This window comes from Pristiophorus japonicus, chromosome 10, assembly GCF_044704955.1.
Source record: "Pristiophorus japonicus isolate sPriJap1 chromosome 10, sPriJap1.hap1, whole genome shotgun sequence".
Classification (NCBI taxonomy): Eukaryota; Metazoa; Chordata; class Chondrichthyes; family Pristiophoridae; genus Pristiophorus; species Pristiophorus japonicus.
Genome location: NC_091986.1, coordinates 47,550,186 through 47,568,719, shown reverse-complemented (window position 1 = coordinate 47,568,719; position 18,534 = coordinate 47,550,186). Strand labels below are relative to the sequence as shown.

General features: G+C 44.8%; 1 protein-coding gene across 1 annotated transcript in view; it reads right to left on the bottom strand.

Moving 5' to 3' along the window:
- gramd1c (GRAM domain containing 1c) overlaps window positions 1–16,590 on the bottom strand; it is a 125,970-nt gene extending 109,380 nt beyond the window's left edge. The window contains exon 1 of the mRNA XM_070891420.1: window positions 16,521–16,590. The gene's annotated coding sequence lies outside the window, so the exon portion shown is untranslated. The remainder of the gene's footprint in view (window positions 1–16,520) is intronic.
- Between the last annotated feature and the right edge of the window lie 1,944 nt (window positions 16,591–18,534).

The window sequence follows — 18,534 nt, the reverse complement described above, 5'->3', positions numbered from 1 at the left end:
AAAATGTAAATCTGCCATATTTTGATTTTGGTAATCTTGGTAAGCTTGATGTTACGCATTATTATTATCAACGATGTTAATATATTGTTTTCCTGTAATTATATATGTTCATCATGCATCACTTGCATGCTAACGGTGCATTAATGGGACAGTGTTGAAAGGCATTTGGGATGGGTAATTTTGGATGTCTATCTGTGTGCTGCGTACTAGTACCTGGGCAATTATTTTGTACCTTGCTATTGTCATCTCAGAAAAAAAAAAAATCGCTTTCAATCGAGGTGAGCGTTGGTGCACCGTAGGAGGCCGGCAGAGCTGGAAGAGCTCATGGATCTGGAAGAACGGGCCGCAGCCCTCACGGGCACATGATCGTCCGGCCACCTTTGGGGTGCAGATCCATTGTTGGCACCTCGTAAGTCACGCATAATCCCCGGGCTGTGCAGCGTTCATGTAATATAGTCATGTGAACATAATGGGCCCGAAATTCACGTCCCCGAAGGGACGGCTACCGCGGCGTTTGGGCGGTCGATCATAAAAGAAAATCGATCGGCGGCCGTGGTTGTGTACTTTTCCCTCCCCGAGCAATATTCAGCTCGGGGGGGGGGGGGGGGAGTTCAGCGTATTCACTTCCGACAGAAATGGCGCGGTGAAGCCGCTGTAAAGGAAGGTTTCCAGCGGTGAGCTCTGCAGCGTGCAGGCCGCTGGAAAGGGACTACCACAGCCACTTTTCCCGACAGTGCCCCCGCAAGGTTTTCAATGTGGTGCTCGAACACGACACCATTGGGGCTCTTTGGTAGGTAAAAAGTTTTATTACTTATTGTTTTTTTTTTAATCATTTTCCAGCATTCATCTGCAGCATTTATCATTTGATATAGTTTTATTAATTATTATTGTTTTTATTTCATTTTCCAGCATGCACAATATTTATCTTTTGATATAGTTTTATTACTTATTAGTGTTTTTATTTCATTTTCCAGCATGCACAGGATTTATCTTTTCATATGTTTTATTAATTATTAGTGTTTTTATTTAATTTCCAATATGTGCAGTATTTATCTTTTATATAGTTTTATTAATTCTTTTGGCTCCGGACACCTTTTTAGGTGTCTGACACCTCCCCTTCAATCTCCCTCCATGCATTATGTACTGCCTGTCTGCCAGGGAGCAGCTGACTCATTAGAAACTTACCTAAATGCTGAATTTCTCAGTGGTGATAATGCTCAAATTAAGACAGCCATCATCATCATTATCATAGGCAGTCCCTCGAAGCGAGGATGACTTGCTTCCACACCGAAAAAGGATGAGTTCACAGATGTTTCAATGAAGGACCTAATATTCCAGATCCCGAACAACATCCTGAGGTGTGGAAGATGCCTGTGCGTGGATTTATTTTAACGTGTGGTCGCCGTTGCACACCAGCCACCACACGGGCTTGACAGCTAGATCTTGGTCCAGTGGCAAGGGTTATCCAAGACAACTGGAGACCTGCTCTGCTGCATGGACCTAGTGCGCGCAGTATGAGCTGGCCCGTGCTGCCCCGGAGTCCCTGGCTCCGAACTCACGCCTCTCCCGGGCCCTGATCACATCTCTCTAAGGTCTCTGATCACGTCTCTCTAAGGTCTCTCGCAACTCCTGCTGTATCTGCCCACGCTCCAATCACAGACCTGGACCTTGATGATGTCACTCTTCCTGCACCAGCTCGCGCTGCTCCCTGTAGTGACATGCCTCCACGCTGCTCCAGAGCCGCCGCTCACTGCTCCTTTTATGGCCCCGACCTGCTGCTGATGTTCTCACACAGGTCGGGACCTCCACGCTGCTCCAGAGCCGCCACTCGCCGCTCCTTTTATGGCCCCGACCTGCCGCTGGTGTTCTCACACAGGTCGGGACCTCCACGCTGCCACATTACTGAAAAATCCACTTTGGAAGGGTTCATTAGCGCTTGAACCCATTTGTTCACTTTTGGAGCTGAATATGGGGCGGCCCAGCCATGAAAAAATGTCGGTGCTAATGGCCACAAAAAGGTGGGGGGAGAACCAGCTTTCTCGCAGTATTGAATTTCTGGCCCAATGCATGAATGATGCTAAGTGATGTAATTAATGCTGGGACCATGAAATCTTATTATAATGCCATGCAGTCTCTGTAACTTCTGTTCATGTTCATTGCATGTAGCGTCTCTCGGTGATATATAATGCAGTAATGTTGCTCCTCTACATATGTCTGCGCAATATAAGCGTTAAAATGTCACTCTGACCCTTGCTACCTTCCCCTTCTGCTTACCTCTTCAGTTATAGAAACATAGAAAATAGGTGCAGGAGTAGGCCATTCGGCCCTTCAAGCCTGCACCACCATTCAATATGATCATAGCTGATCATGCAACTTCAGTACCTGCTTTCTCTCCATGCCCCTTGATCCCTTTATCCATAAGGGCCACATCTAACTCCCTTTTGATTATATCTAACGAACAATTCTCTGAGTGAAGAAGTTTCTCCTCATCTCGATCCTAAATGGCTTATCCTTAGACTGTGAACCCCTGGTTCTGGACTTCCTCAACATCGGGAACATTCTTCCTGCATCTAACCTGTCCAATCCCATCAGAATTGTATATGTTTCTATAAAATCCCCTCTCATTCTTCTAAATTCCAGTGAATAGAAGCCTAGTCGATCCAGCCTTTCTTCATATGTCAGTCCGCCATCCCTGGAATCAGTCTGGTGAACCTTCACTGCACTCCCTCAATAGCAAGAATGTCCTTCATCAGATTAGGAGACCACAACCGTACACAACATTCAAGGTGTGGCCTCACCAAGGCCCTGTAAAATGCAGTAAGTCCTCCCTGCTCCTATACTCAAATCCTCTCGCTATGAAGGCCAACATGCCATTTGCCTTCTTCACCACCTGCTGTACCTGCATGCCAACCTTGAATGACTGATGTTAATATGTCCTTACCATACAGTATAAATGCAAACGAGGCCCATACTTGAGAGAAGGTCAAACTGTGACCAGTAACCTTTATTAGCCAGCACTGAAGTGGTGAAGGTGGGTGGAGCTTCCCCTTTTCTACCTGAAAGTCCAGGTTAGGAGTGTCTCCCACAAGTTCACCACCTCTGGTCAGTGTTCTCACGGTGTACAACTTAGGTCAGTTTATACATGGGTTACAATGACAGTTAAATACATGACATCACCTCCTCCCCGAAAGTCTTATTGGGATCACATGTTAAGTCTCTCTGGTGGTTTACGCTCTCTTGTAGAGCGCCAGAGTTGGGGCTCTGGTTGTTGGGCGCTGGCCTGAGTGTCTGCTGTTTGCGGTGCCTCAGGCCTGTCTGGAATGCCCACAGTGACCGGGCTCTCCTCCACTTGGTTCCAGTGTTCAGTCACCTGTGGTGGAGTGAATTCTACATCGTGTTCTTCCTCTGCTTCTTCTATGGCGTTGCTGAACCTCCTTTTTGTTTGATCCACGTGTTTGCGGCAGATTTGTCCATTGGTAAGTTTAACTACCAGAATCCTATTCCCCTCTTTGGCAATCACAGTGCCTGCGAGCCATTTGGGCCCTGCAGCATAGTTGAGGACAAAGGCAGGGTCATTGACATCAATACATCGCGCCCTCGCATTCCTGTCATGGTAGTCACATTGTGACCGGTGCCTGCTCTCAACAATTTCTTTCATAGTAGGGTGTATAAGGGATAACCTGGTTTTGAGCGTCCTTTTCATTAGCAGCTCTGCGGGTGGAACTCCTGTGAGCGAGTGTGGTCGGGATCTATTGGCCAACAGGAGGCGTGATAAGCAGCTTTGTAGGGAACCCCCTTGGATTCTGAGCATCCCCTGTTTGATTATTTGCACTGCTCGTTCCACTTGGCCATTTGAGGCCGGCTTGAACATGGTTGATACCATTTCCTGCCATGAAGTCCTGGAATTCAATGCTTGTGAAGCATGGGTCATTGTCGCTGACCAAGATATCCGGTAGACCATGGGCGGCGAACATTGCCCGTAGACTTTCTACCATGGCAGAGGATGTGCTTCAATTAAGAATGGCACACTCAATCCATTTGGAGTAGGCATCTACTACAACCAAAAACATTTTTCCCATGAAAGGACCTAGCATAGTCCACATGGATGCGTGACCATGGCTTGGCGGGCCAGGACCAGGGGCTAAGGGGGGCTTCCCTGGGCGCATTGCCCAGCTGGGCACATGTGTTGCACCTGCGAACACAAAGTTCCAGGTCTGCATCTATCCCTGGCCACCAAACGTGTCATCTGGCAATTGCCTTCATCATGACAATGCCCGGGTGCTCATTGTGGAGTTCTCTGATGAACACCTCTCTGCCCATCTGGGGCATGACTACTCGGTTTCCCCATAGTAGGCAATCGGCCTGAATCGAGAGTTCATCCTTGCGCCCGTGAAATGGTTTGAATTCCTCAGGACATGCCCCATACGTGACTGCCCAGTCCTCATTCAGGACACATTTCTTGACTAAAGACAATAGCTGGTCTCTATTTCTCCAGACTTTGATCTGACGGGCTGTCACGGGTGAACCTTCGCTTTTGAAAGCTTCAACAGCCATGACCATCTCAGCAGCATGCTCGGTTGCCCCTTCAGTGGTGGCTAGTGGGAGCCTGCTGAGTGCATCGGCGCAGTTTTCAGTGCCCGATCTGTGCCGAATTGTATAGTCATAGGCGGCTAACATGAATGCTCACCTCTGTATGCAGGCCGATGCATTTGCATTTATGGCCTTGTTGTCGGCCCAAAGGGACGTTAGGGGTTTGTGATCTGTCTCCAGCTCAAATTTCCTGCCAAACAGGTACTGGTGCATTTTTTCACTGCATATACACATGCAAGCGCTTCCTTTTCTACCATCCCGTAGTCCCTTTCTGCCTGGGACAGACTTCTGGAGGCATAAGCTACCGGCTGTAACTGACCCTTGGCATTAACATGCTGCAACACACACCCAACCCCATAGGACGACGCTACGCATGTTAAAACAAGTTTCTTAGATGGGTCATATAGCGTTAGCAGATTGTTGGAGCATAACAAATTGCGTGCTCTATCAAAAGCCCTTTCCTGGCTGTCCCCCCAGACCAAATCGCGATCTTTGCGTAGGAGCACGTGTAGCGGCTCTAACAGAGTGCTCAATTTGGGAAGAAAGTTACCAAAATAGTTCAGGAGCCCCAGGAATGAAGGCATCTCCGTCGTGTTACGGGGTCTGGGTGCTCTCTGGATCACTTCCCTTTTGGACACAGTAAATCTGACCCAGTCTCCTGCTACCCTCATCCCCAGGAATTCTCTCTCTGGAGCTTCCCCTTTTCTACCTGAAAGTCCAGGTTAGGAGTGTCTCCCACAAGTTCACCACCTAATGGTCAGTGTTCTCATGGTGTACAACTTAGGTCAGTTTATACATGGGTTACAATGACAGTTGAATATATGACAGATGTACCATGACACCCAGGTCTCGTTGCACCTCCCCTTTTTCTAATCTGTCACCATTCAGATAATATTCTGCCTTCCTGTTTTTGCCACCAAAGTGGATAACCTCATATTTATCTACATTATACTGCATCTGCCATGCATTTGCCCACTCACCTAACCTGTCCAAGTCACCCTGTAGCCTCTTAACATCCCCCTCACAGCTCACACTGCCACCCAGCTTAGCGTCATCTGCAAACTTGGAGATATTACATTAGTTCCTTCGTCCAAATCAATAATGTATATTGTAAATAGCTGAGGTCCCAGCACTGAACCTTGCAGTACCCCACTAGTCACTGCCTGCCATTCTGAAAAGGACCCGTTTATTCCTACTCTTTGCTCCCTGTCTGCCAACCAGTTCTCTATTCACGTTAATACATTACCCCCAATACCATGTGCTTTAATTTTACACATTTATCTCTCATGTGGGATCTTGTCAAAAGCCTTTTGTAAGTCCAAATACACCACATCCACTGGTTCTCCCTTGTCCACTCTACTAGTTACATCCTCAAAAAATTCCAGAAGATTTGTCAAGCATGATTTCCCTTTGATAAGTCCATGCTGACTGGGACCGATCCTGTCACTGCTGTCCAAATGTGTTGTTTTCTAGCTGCCCAGTCGCAGCAGCATGCAGAGCCAATTGTAGTACAACTGCTTTTGACCGGAGAGAACACCGAGGCGGATGATGATGATGATGATGACGACACCATCCGACTTTCCGACGCCCCTCAAGATGTGCCATTGGATGTGAAAGAAGGCAACTGAAGGGTCCATAATACCTGTGACCAGCTCTTCCTCAACCAAATCCATATTTTGTGGATTCAGCTCTGAGGAGATAGCGGGGCCAAACGGTGTGCAGCAGGGCATGCCAAGTGGTACAGCCCCCGTGCCTAATCCGCAGAGGCTGATTCAGCAGAGGAGGTGTGCTCGAAGACAGGCAGATATTGACCTGGACATGGTTGCACTGTGTAGGACGAGCGTCGACATTGGTCGAGAGCTCCTCCAGGCAATTGGTGGACTAGCCGAAAACATTACCATGCAGTCAGCATGCCAATCGGAGAACAAAGAGGCGCTGGAATCGGTCTACTGCACTGAACCCCAAGGTGCAGTACCATCACTGCCGACAGCACGTGGGAGTCAGGAGCATGGTAATACTTCTGACTCCAAAGACGGGTCATGAGACCCTCCCTCTTCTCCAGATTCCCCACACATGGCGCTGCCACCATTAACCCCCCACCCGCCCCCACAGTAACAGCATTCAAGATGCCCTGCTGCACAATGCATTGGTCCCAACTCGAGCATGGGGTTGGGGTAGGGGTGATGCTAAAACACAATTGGGGGAAGAGGTGCAGGGGTGGAGGGAGGGGGGTGGGGGAAAGAGGCAGTGGGAATGGTGGCCACAGGTAGCTTTACTGGCTGGCGGCGTCGGGGGGGGGGAGATTTATTCAAAAATTGTTGATTTTTTGTAATTAAAAATTGTTTATTGTTTGGGGGGGGGGTGTTGTGGTGTTTTTTTAATGAAAAATTGTTTACTATTTGGAGGGGGGCCGTTGTGGGTGTTGTGTTTTGTAATGTCTGTGAGCTTGTAATATTTGTAGCTACACACTGTGGATGTGGACGTATTGTGTACTGCAACTACAGAGTTAATAAATAAACAGAATCAGGCATGTTCCGGAGGCTTCTGACAGAACTGCCTGCCATGGTAGAAGCTGTGTGTGCTGTGCTCTGTGAATATATCACATTTGGTGGCGAGATGGGATTTTTCGGATGATTTAAAGCTGAAATTTCTTTGGTGAAGGATTCAGCCAGCCGACAGAGAGACGTTGGAAGCTTCTGTCTTTGGAAAAACCTACAAAATCCGAGGTAAAATACAGCACACTGTGTGAACAGCTAGAAATTAAAATGGCAGCACCCGCAGGTGTAATGGGATATTTGGGTGAATATAGACACGACCGAGAACGTTTTAAGTGTATGTGGATCGGCTCGAAATGTATTTCACTGCAAATAATATAATCGAAGTTCCAGAGAATGCAGTTCAGAATCAGGCAAAATTGGAACGTAAGAGAGTAATTTTCTTATCGGAAGCTGGTCCGGCATTGTATGAAACACTGATAAATCTGCTTGTGCCTGACGAGCCAAAGGACACAACGCTTAAAAAGATTTTAATGAAGCTGGAGCAGCACTACAACCCCAAACCGTTAGAAATTGCGGAAAGCTATCGTTTGGGATACAGAATCAAAAGTCTGATGAAAGTATCAGTAATTACACTGTAGCATTAAAAAAGCTATCGATGCACTGTAATTTCGGAAACTTTCAAAACCGAGCATTACAGGATCGTTTTGTTTGTGGGGTGAAAAATGATGCGATCAGAAGAAAGTTATTGACGACGGATGACTTGACTTTTGAGAATGCTTGTCAGATAGCGAGGTCGATGGGCATGGCCGAACAATATTCCCAAGAATTGCAAAGCGATTACAGTCGTCAGTCAATCGAAGTGAATCGCCTGCAGGTTCAAAGTAAAAGAAGGTGGGGGCTCAAAGTCTCAGAAACTGGAAATTCTAACAGAGCGTTGAAGTCGTGTTATCGGTGCCTGGGACAACACATTGCTCAAAGTTGTCCATACGTGAAGGCAGAGTGTTTCTTCTGCAGGAAGACTGGGCATCTTGCGAAGGCATGCTGACTGAAGGGTAAACCAGCTTTTAAAGCTATGAGTTCAGCATTCAAAGCTATGAGTAGAAATCCTCAGAGACTACATAACATGGAAGAACAACAACAGGAAGTGGAGATGTTAGAGTTATACGTCATCAGGAGCACGAGGTTAATGGACAGCGATTCGGAAAGTATCAAAATCCACATAGATGTTGCGGGATTCAAGATACCAATGGAAATCGACACGGGTGCATCCGTGAGTGTAGTACCAGAGTCGCTATACCTCGACAAATTGCGTGATTTCCCATTGGAGAAAACTAAGATAGAGCTGCGAGGCTACGTGAGAGAGAAAATTCCTAGCTTCCACTTTATGCAAGAAATGGGCGGTAATGGCTTCCTTAACAGAAAATGGGTGGTAATATGGGCAGTAAATGGGCAGAGTGTTGGCAAAAGACTCTCCCAAGGACCTCGGCTGGCATCTTAGCCAGTTGATCTTGCTGCCCCCGTGACTGGTGAACTTGGTTGCAGCACGTTGGTAATAAGCAAATGATGGCCGGCGGCCGATTGGCCGTGGTCTTGCCTCATTAGGCACGTGCAGTGGGTGCTGCACCGGAGTCACGCACCAATTCCACCACGATCCAATTTCTGGGCCACTTTCTCTTTCAATGGTTGTACCAGGCTACGCATGAGCAGGTAGAGTTCTTGGTGATCAGGCAGTATACAACGACACTTTAATACTTAGCATTTAGTTGAAGACACTGGAAACCAACATCCTTGTACAGGCTCACTGCATTTACAAGGTCACAGCTGGCAGTGGCACTAGCGAGACAGCGTAATAGTGTATACAACGTATCATTTACACAATAAAAGGAGTGAAGCAATCAACTGAATCATCAGATTGCGTTTTATCAATTAACCTTTTTTTTTAAAACCCACTCAGCCTTCCCATTTGATATTTTGCAATTATACTTTGTACTTCCATTACTGCTACTAATTTATTGTTACAATTATCGCGGAGTTTCGCTGTGCAGTGGTGGAAGCTGCATTTTCCACAATTGCTGCTAATTTTTAAAAGGCGCAAGTGTACATTTGGCTAAACTAAGTTTATAATAGTTAGCCAGTAAAAAAAAGAGGAATAATACCGTGTGTATAATAATAATAATTCAGCATATATAATCGACATGCCAATTAGACAACTAATGAAAGCTGACCATCAGCTTCAAAACGTTCTAACATTTCAAATAGGTCTCTGAAAAGTCTCTATAATATGCAAACACAAAAAGAAAGAATTGTATTTATATAGAGCCTTTCACGACTACCAGACGTCCCAAAGCGCTTTACAGCCAATGAAGTACTTTTGGAGTGTGATTACTATTGTAATGTCGGAAACATGGCAGCCAATTTGCGCACAGCAAGCTCCTATGAACAGCACTGTGATAGTGACAAGATAATCTGTTTTGGTTATGCTGATTGAGGGATAAATATTCGCCAGGACACCAGGGATAATTCCCCTGCTCTTCTTCAAAATAGTGCCATGGGATCTTTTACGTCCAACTGAGAGAGCAAACGGGACCTCAGTTTAATGTCTCATCCGAAAGATGGCCTCTCCAACAGTGCAGCACTCTCTCAGTACTGCACTGGAGTGTCAACCTAGATTTTTGGATCAGGAAAGATTGAATAGGCTGGGGTTCTTTTTTCTAGAAACAGAAGGCTGTGAGGTGACCTAATAGAGGTCTTTACGATAATGAAGGGGGTTATTAGGGTAGAGGTAGAGATATTTCCACAAGTAATAATGCATAGTACAGTAGGACATAGACTTATAACTTAACTAATATGAATAGCTAACGTTCCTTCACTCATAATGGAGGGGCATGGAGGGGGTGGGGACTAGTGGATCAAAGCCGGAAATGAATACCAGTGTTAAAGATACAAGATTTATTTCCTTCAAAAATTATTTTAAAAATTCAATGCATTTTCACTATTTTAACATCTACAATAAACATGAGCATTGCAGTTCTGGTCTACATATTACAAAAAGGATATAGAAGCACTGGAGAAAGTGCAAAAAAGATTTACAAAGATGATACAAAAACTGAGCAGGTACAACTATCAGAAAAGACTGAGCAGGCTTTTCTCTAGAAAACAGAAGGCTGATGGGTGACCTGATTGAGGTCATTAAAATTACAAAGGGGTTTGATAGGGTAAACATAGAGATGTTTCCACTTGTGGGAGAGTCCAAAACTAAGATAGTCACTAATAAACCCAATAGGAAATTCAGGAGAAACCTCTACCCAGAGAATGGTGAGAATGTGGAACTCACTACCACAGGGAGTGGTTGAGGAGAATATCATAGATGCATTTAAGGGGAAGCTAGATAAACAACGAGGGAGAAAGGAATAGAAGGATATGTTGATAGGATGAGAAGAATAAGGTGGGAGGTTGTCTGTGGTGAGCATAAACCCCAGCATGGACCAAATGGCCTCTCTCTGCGCTGTAAAATTCTATGTAATTGCATTTTCACCCCTCCCATCTAAAAAGGGAGCATTTGCTTAACGTGATTGAAAAATACTCTCTATTTGCCGTAAAGTAAATACAGTAGCTGCAGGTGAACCTTTGTTTCCTTTTTAAGAAAAGCCCAATAGTAAATAGGGAATCTGAACTCCCTCCCGGTTATCCCTGGTGTCCTGGCCAATATTTATCCCTCAAACAACATAAAATAAAAAAACAGATGATCTGGTCATTATCAAATTACAGTTTGTGGGAGCTTGCTGTGCGCAAATTGGCTGCCATGTTTCCTACATTAAAAGAGAGTGACTACATTTCAAAAGTACTTCATTGGCTGTAAAGTGCTTTGAGACGTCTGGTGGCCGTGAAAGGCGCTATATAAATGCAAGTCTTTCTTTCTTTATTAACCAGATAGGATCATTCCAGTCAGGGCCATGTACAACAACATTCAAGCTGTATGCAGCTTTATTAATGCTTCCCAAAGGTAACGCTGGCAATGGCCACATTCCCCTTACCCCACTTCAACCTAGCACTGTCATGTATGTATGCTTGGGTTTACTAGCCACCATGTGGCACTACTGTCGGAGGTCATTGGGCTGTGCACACGTGTGTACGGCCCAGGAATAAAAGGCCAGCCATCTTGTAATGTAATCACTTTGGGCCCTAATAAAGTAGAGCCAGGTTTGTACTGGTTTGGAGTTTACAGTATTCAGTCCATTGAGTTATTGCTTACACATTTGGCGACGAGGTAACAAGAACCTTCGCATGCAAAAATTAGCACATTTGGAATTCTGGAGCGCTTTGTGGAGGGAGAAGATTGGGCAGACTTTGTAGCCCGCTTGAACCAGTACTTCATGGTTAACAAAATGGAGAAAGACGCAAACGCAGTTCGGCATTGGACAGTCCTCCTCACGGTTTGTGGTCCGAAAATCTATGGACTCAAAGAATCTCCTCTCGCCCTTAAGTCCAACGGAAAAGGACTTTGAAACATTGTGTGGTGTGGTACGTGACCATCTCAAACCAGATGAAGGCATCATCATCTCATTGTATCAATTCCATATGCACGTTCGTTCTGAGGGCCAGGATGTATCTGAATTCGTTGCCGACCTAAGACGTCTAGCTGGACCGTGTAAGTTTGAAACTGCATTGGCAGACATGCTGTGGGACTTATTTGTAATCGGCATCAACCACAAGGTGATCCTGCATAAGCTACTGGCGGCGGAGACGCTGGATTTGAGCAAGACCATCACGATTGCCCAATCATGCATGATGACGGACAGAAGCTTAAAGCAGATATAATTGAAAAATTTAAACTCGGCAAGTATTATAAACAAGATAGTATCGTCGTTTGGCAGAGCTGCATCTGACAGGGCCTCCCTGACTGCGTACTGCTCAAAGTCTGCCAACGTGAATGAATTCGATATCACCGTGTTGGCATTGTGGGAGAAATCATCGGCATCATCAGTGTCAGTTTAAACAGTATATTCGGAAAGGCTGTCTGAGAGTGGGGCGTCTCCAGCGCATGTGTCTGCAACTGAGCAAGCGTGCTGCGGCATATCACATGGAGGATGATGACCAGTATAGCGCGGATCCAGATATGCAATCCGAGATACCAGAGGAGGAAGTGTATGGACTGTATTCGTTCCTAACAAAGAGCCAACCGATAATGATTAATGTAAAATTTAATGGTGTGCCGGTATCGATGGAATTGGACTCGGGTGCGAGTCAATCAATAATGAACCAGAGGACATTCGAAAGGCTGTGGGATACTAAGGCTGTGAGGCTTAAGCTGAGTCCAGTCAATGCCAAGTTGCATATGTACACTAAAGAACTCATAACAGTGGTTGGCAGTGCAGTAATCAAGGTGTCGTATGATGGTACAGGTCACGATTTACCGTTATGGATTGTTCCAGGCAATGGTCCAATGCTGTTCGGCAGGAACTAGTTCGAAAAAATCAAATGGAACTGGAATGAGATCAAAGCATTGCCGTCGGAGGAGGATGTGCTCAAGTACTGAGCAAGTTCCCCTCGCTGTTTGAACCAGGCATCGGCAATTTCACGGGAGCCAAGGTGCAGATCCACGTGGACTTGGATGCAAGACCTGTCTATCATAAAGCTCGGTCAGTTCTGTACATGATGAGGGAGAAGGTCGAAATCAAACTGGACAGACTCCAGTGTGAAGGGATCATATCACCGGTCGAATTTAACGAATGGGCCAGCCCCATTGTTCCCATGTTGAAAAGTGATGGCACCGTCAGGATTTGTGGAGACTACAAGGTTACGATCAACTGGGTTTCGAAACAGGATCAATACCCTTTACCGAAGGTTGATGACCTGTTTGCAACGCTAGCCGGGGGGAAGTCGTTCACAAAATTGGATCTGACATCGGCCTACATGACACAGGAGCTGGTCGATACATCGAAGAAACTTACGTGCATCAACACTCAAAGGACTGTTTATCTACAACATTGAAATTCGCTCGGCTTCAACCATATTTCAGAGGAACATGGAGAGTCTACTGAAGTCTGTCCCCAGAACCGTCGTGTTCCAAGATGACATACTGGTCACAGGTCGTGACTCTGCCGAACATCTGAACAACCTGGAAGAGATTCTATATCGACTGGACAAAGTGGGACTCAGCCTGAAACGCTCGAAGTGCGTCTTCGTGGCACCGGAAGTCGAATTCCTGGGGAGGAAAATTGCTGCCGACAGCATCAGGCCTATGGACTCGAAAACCAAGGCCATCAAAAATGTACCCAAGCCTCAGAACATGACGGAGAGCTGTGTTCATTCCTTGGTCTACTCAACTACTTCGGTAATTTCTGACCTAGATTGAGCACCTTATTAGAGCCACTGCACATGCTGCTAAGAAAAGGCGACAACTGGGTTTGGGGTGTGTCTCAAGATTGAGATTTGAGAAAGCTACTAATCTGCTTTGCTCTAACAAGCTGCTGGTACATTATGATCTATATAAGTGTCTAGTATTGGCCTGTGATGCTTTGTCATATGGAGTTGGTTGTGTGCTCCAACAAGCTAATGAGTCGGGCAAATTACAACTTGTTGCATATGCTTCAAAAAGTTTGTTAAAGGTGGAAAGAGCCTGCAGCATGGTAGAGAAAGAAGCACTAGCTTGTTTGCATGAGGTTAAAAAGATGCAAAAGTACCTGCTTGGTCTTCGGTTTGAACCGGAAACAAATAATAAGCCACTCATTTCATTGTTTTCAGAAAACAAAGGTATCAATATCAATGCATCATCCCGCATTCAGAGGTGGGTGCTGACATTATCTGCCTATGATTATGTCATTCGCCATAGACCTGGCACTGAGAATTGTGCTGATGCATTGAGCCGTCTGCCGTTGCTCACATCGGAGGTGGAAACGCCACAAACTGTTAGTCATGGATGCTTTTCAAAGTGAAGGAACCTGTGTCACGGCCCAACAAGTTAAGACCTGGATCAGCCACGACCCGATATTATCATTTGTGAAACATTGTATCCTTAGTGGTGATCGGTCTGCCAAACCCAAGCAAATGTGTGAGAAGCCCAAACTTTACAGCCATCGCAAAGGCGAACTATCCATTCAATCAGATTGTATACTGTGGGGTAATCGTGTTGTTATGCCCAAGAAAGCCAGAAATTTATGCATGATCTACACAGCACGCATCCCGGTATTGTCATGATGAAAGCCATTGCCAGGTTTCATGTATGGTGGCCTGGAATTGACTCTGATCTGGAATCATGTGTGCATCAGTGTAACACTTGCATGCAGCTAAGTAAACCACCAGCGGAATCGTCGCTGAGTCTGTGGTCGTGGCCATTTAAACCATAGTCCAGGATCCACATCGACTTTGCAGGTCCCTTCCTGGGAAAGTTCTTTTTAGTTGTGGTGGATTCATATTCCAAGTGGATAGAGTGTATAATCATGTCATCCAGTAGATCCACAGCTACCATTGAGAGCCTTCGTGTCATGTTTGCTACGCATGGTCTGCCTGACATCGTTGTAAGTGACAACAGACCTTACTTCACCAGTATGGACTTTTAAGAGTTCATGAAACTCAATGGTATCAAACATGTGAGGTCAGCACCATTCAAACCCACATCCAATGGACAAGCAGAGCGTGCTGTCCAAACCATCAAGCAGAGTATGAAATGTGTAACTCAAGGTTCAATGCAAACTCGCTTGTCACCCATATTGCTTAGTTACAGGACAGGACCCCATACACTTACCAGGGTTTCCCCTGCTGAATTATTGATGAAGAGAGGTCTCAAGACCAGGTTCTCTCTTGTCCACCCTGACTTGAATAATCATGTCGAATACAGATGTCAAAGTCAGCAAGGGTATCATGATCATGCTACTGTGTCACGTGACATTTATATCAATGATCCTGTGTATGTACTGAATTATGGTCAAGGTCCCAAATGGATCTCCGGTACTGTTATGGCCAAGGAGGGTAACAGAGTGTTTATTGTTAAGCTCAAGAATGGGCAAACATACAGGAAACACATTGATCAGATAAAGCTGCGGCACACGGATGAACCGGAACAGTCTGAGGAAGACACAATCAGTGACCAACCAACCTACCCTCAGTCATCAGATGTCTCCGCTGTCATCAATGAATCTTGACTTTCAATCCCTGACATGGTCACTGCCACTCCCATCAGATCGGCTACCCAGCCCCCAGTCATAACAGACTCAGAACACTCGCCCAAGGCTGGAATTGAACTGAGACGCTCAACTCGGGAGCAAAAAGCCCTGGGCCATCTCAATTTGTAAAAAAACCATTATTAATATCTTAAAGGAGGATATTGTCATGTATGTATGCATGCTTGGTTTTACTAGCCACCAGGTGGCACCACTGTCGGAGGTCATTGGGCTGTGCACACGTGTGTGCGGCCCAGGTATAAAAGGCCAGCCATCTTGTAATGTAATCACTTTGGGCCCTAATAAAGTAGAGCCAGGTTTGTACCTGTTCGGAGTTTACAGTATTCAGTCTATTGAGTTACTGCATACACAACACGCTCATCCCCCAGCAGTTCAAGTTGCCATGCTATATCCCACTATCAGCCCCAGTTAATGTCAGGAGCAATTTGAGTCACAGATCGGTATAGTCCTTACATAGGGAAAATCACAAACGCTCAAAAAAATACACAAGATAACATAACCACAAGGGCATGGTGCATTGCACATTACAGAACGGCTTTTGTTCTGTACACACATACATCTATAGATCCGGTGATCAGATAGATTTTCATTTAAGTAAAAGGAACCATTTATTTCTTTCATCCAGTTGCCAACAACTAATCGCTTAGTAACCACATTGCCACCTATAAAACAAGTGACCTAAACAAACTAATAAAAGCTATTCCCACAATTCAAGTTATGACAACTACAAGTGTAAGTCAATTCTTATTACTTTTCTGAGCACGCCGATATCACATTAACCACTCAGCTATCTGCATGTATCTCACCTGAAGCTGATCATTTTTGGAACAAGTTATAACATAAACTGCATCAAACAGTCACAGGTGAGAATGTTTATACAAAGTGACCGACACTCAGATTACCCAGTTAGCCCATTAGATGCCTAGCTATCGGACTGGTTACTAACATCATTCTATTTACCCCTGACAGACAAGCCCATCCACCAAGAATAGAGTCTTAGTTTTCTAATATCAAACAAGTTACAGCAGATTTGAAATGCAGTTTCTATAGACCAGCACTAAGACAAGTACTTCACCACCTCGACATTATAAAAAACAAATCAGTGCTTAATACAAGTCATCGTTCTTCAGCTTCAGGCAAACACAAAGAAACAGACTTTCAATGTAGACAACTTTCAACAAACTTTAAGCAGAAGCAAGTTTAATTTTGCAAATTAGCAAAGCCCTTCCTGATTAATTTGATAAAACATTACCTGTCCAGTTCCACACCCTTGCTAGCATGACGTGCTGACATTTGTACACATAGCAGCAGTTGTGTAAAACCTGTTTAACATGGAAGCTGCTCCAAATGCTGAAGGTTGAAGTGGGCGGTTTTAAGGTTCAAAGTTCACATCAATGCTGCCGGTTCCTGTAAAGATTGGTGATTTCAGGTGGATCGGGATTACTGGGTGCGACATACATAGTTCTTACTTTCAGTGCAACCAGTAGCATGAAGAAATACGGCTTTGCTAGCTTAAGAGAACGTAGTTCTATTTAACCATTTGTTGTGATAAGAGAAGTTGCTGTTACCTACTGTTGCTATGCTTTTAAATATTAAATATTACTCAAATAGATTGTATTTTTTTTTCAATCAGTCCTCTTAATTTTAAACTGAAAACTCTTCTATTCCTTTTATAGAATCATAGAATGGTTACAGCACAGAAGGTGGCCATTCAGCTCATGCCAGCTCTCTGCAGGGGCACCTCAGCTAGTTCCACACCCCTGCCCTTTCCCCGTTGCCCTGCAAATTTATTTCTTCAGACATTTATCCAATTCCCTTTTGAAAGCCATGATTGAATCTGCCTCCACCACTTTTTCAGGCTGTGCATTCCAGATCCTAACCACATGCTGTGTAAAAAAGTTGTTCCTCATATCGCCTTTGGTTCTTCTGCCAATCACCTTCAATCTGTGTCCTCTGGTTCTTGACACTTCTGCCAAATTATTAATTTTAACAAGCTGATATTTTAAAGCTGAACCATGTTAAATGTCAAAAAAACTTAAAAAAAATGAATCCTGTGAGAACTATAATTTTAGTAGTTCCTCACATTACTGCAGTGACTACACTCCAAAAGTACTTCATTGGCTGTAAAGCGCTTTGCGATGTCTGGTGGTCGTGAAAGGCGCGATATAAATGCAAGTATTTCTTTTTTTACTGTACGAGCTAAATGATTCATGATCAAGCAGATATCTGCTACCTTATACAAATCCATTCAAGTGTGTTATTTTATTTTAGTACATTTATAAAATATCAATTACCAGAGTTATCAACATTGGGCCAATCCTAAACGTGAGATTTTCAGCCGTGAGTCTGCCATTCCTGGTCACTAATTTTCTTTATTTAGAGTGACCAACTGGTAACTCCTGGTAAGTACAGGAACAACAACTTTGGCAATGGGGATGTTCAAATGCAAGCTTGGGGCTCTCCTTAATGGAACTTCATAACATGCAAGCAAGCATTGAAAACATAGATTAATGGAAAATTGAACTGCATTCTTTAGTGCAAAATGAAACTGGCATTCAAAATTTTGTTCTTGTCAATTTTCCCCCTGCTATACTCTCCTGAAAGTGTTGACTCTTTCCTTGGAAGCTGTTCCATGGGCACTCCAATACTCATCCCAAGTGGCCACTATTCAGGTTTGAGCCTTGATAGTAATTGTTGACAAGCTGGCAATGTGGGTTAACAAGTCCAATCCTATCATCACCTGGGACACAAACACACAATGGTCAGAACAGCAATCAGGAGCAGGAAGCGGAGTTGTTCCTCCCCTTTCCCAATACCAGAGGTACAAAGACATAAGAACATAAGAACATAAGAATTAGGAACAGGAGTAGGCCATCTAGCCCCTCGAGCCTGCTCCGCCATTCAATAAGATCATGGCTGTTCTGGTCGTGGACTCAGCTCCACTTACCCGCCCTCTCCCCGTAACCCTTAATTCCCTTATTGGTTAAAAATCTATCTATCTGTGATTTGAATACATTCAATGAGCTAGCCTCAACTGCTTCCTTGGGCAGAGAATTCCACAGATTCACAACCCTCTGGGAGAAGAAATTCTTTCTCAACTCGGTTTTAAATTGGCTCCTCCGTATTTTGAGGCTGTGCCCCCTAGTTCTAGTCTCCCCCACCAATGGAAACAACCTCTCTGCCTCTATCTTGTCTATCCTTTTCATGATTTTAAATGTTTCTATAAGATCACCCCTCATCCTTCTGAACTCCAAGGAGTAAAGACC